We start from the raw sequence: 1,842 nt of genomic DNA on the forward strand, positions 1-1,842 counted from the left end.
TCTGTAAAATGAGACTTTGATTTTTAAAAGTGTAATTCTTATTGGTAACCTTACTTGTTAATGTGTTGACTTGGTAATAATATATTAATTAATCTTTCTGTCTTCCGCAAAGTATAAATTATTATGAATTTTCTTGGTTAAGCTGGAAGAGCTAAAATTTGTTAAGTGCTTATATGTGCCCAGAACCGATCCAAGCCCTTTTCACATTTCGTCCTGTTGTCATTTCATCCTGACAACAACCCTATGAGGCCGATACCATTACTTTCTTCATTTTATAGTCTCATCATTCTTTCTACTCTCCCCGAGTCTGGGACTTAGGCCTCAGGTACCATTCTTGGTCATGAGATCCCATGGGGCTGTTTTTTTTGTTTTTCACTTTCTTTTTCTGATTTCTAATAGCATTAATGTTCTTCTTTTTCACTGAAATTGAATCAGAAAATGGAGGTCTCTTAGGCTCCCCAATAGCCTGGTCACACATGGCTATCAGAGTAGGGGTACCACCTCATTCAGTAGATAAACCAAGTCACTTTGGAGAGTGAAAAGAGGCGTCACTATTAATAATTAGGCTGAGACAATAGGCGCTGAGACTGGCCCTGAAAACCAGGACTCAGTGACTTATGGGAGTCTCTTGGGGAAATTCCTGTAAGAGCTGCAGATTCTCTGTCACCATGATGGGATGGCTTTCTTTTACAGCAGAAACAAGTGAAAATAGCTGACTGCCACTATTGTCTATTGTTCTAAGCGTGGACATGCAAGAAACTGTGTGTCCCTTCCCAGAAGACAGAATACATTAAGTGACAAAGGAAGTGAACTTGCAATGTTTGTCAATGTCGCTGTGAGGAGTTAGTTCTTCCTGGTGTCTAGAAATTGCATTAGTTTTCTCTCTGATGATTCTACCAAAGAAGAGAATGACTTGATGACGTGAGAAAGTGGGGAGAGGATTTCCAGCACTGAACGTCCAGAGAGGGAGTCCAGTAGATATAACAGAATGTGGTCACTGGCCCACGATTTCTGCCCTGAAGAAAGTAGGAGAAAGGGAGTCTGGACGTCGCATGTCCTCTCTATGAAGCAGTCTCCAAGCACACCCATGACCAATGTCTGTGCAGGGTTGACAACTGTCTCCTTCCTCTGCCATGTCCACTCCTAGGACCGACTGAGCTGAAAGCTCAGGGACCTGGAATATGCGGACCACGGGGAATCCCGTCTTTCCCAGGAATGGAAGTTGTACGAGGAATCTCCGAGTGTTGCTCAGCATTGCTTTGGATAAGAACCAAAGGCACAGGGAAGTCCTTGACAGTTACCTTCACTAAAACTTTAATCTCATTGTGCTACATGAGTTGAAAGATGACCCGGACCCAGAAGAGGCATCACTCCTAATTTTGGCAGACGCAGATCGAACGCAATGATTCCCGAACACCAGCGTGGTCCTGGCCTGATTTGCTTCATCCCAGATCACCACTCCTCTTTCTAGTGTCCTACTTATAATTCTTCTAGTAACAAGTTGGAAAGAGTACTTTGTCCTCATTCTTCTCTGGTTTACTGGTTGAGCACAAGGCACCTCCTTCCTGGCTTTTATTTACCATATTCCAACATCTCGGCTCTTGAGATTTGCCTGCATCGGTCTTGGAGATGCTTCTCTAGCCTCTCCAGTGTACTGTTCACATCCCTCCTCTTCCAGCAAGTACTCCGCACAAATCTGACCGAATACTTCTTGGGCTGGATCTGTCTGACCTGTTCTCTACAGCAAAGAACTTTAAAATTTTCTTTATGGCTGATGGGGCAGAGATGGGGTGGGTGGGAGGACCATGGACTCCATCTCAAGGAAGCAGTTGCATTGCATGA

The sequence above is a fragment of the Pteropus alecto genome, unplaced genomic scaffold, assembly GCF_000325575.1.
Source record: "Pteropus alecto unplaced genomic scaffold, ASM32557v1 scaffold120, whole genome shotgun sequence".
In the NCBI taxonomy this organism is placed as follows: domain Eukaryota; kingdom Metazoa; phylum Chordata; class Mammalia; order Chiroptera; family Pteropodidae; genus Pteropus; species Pteropus alecto.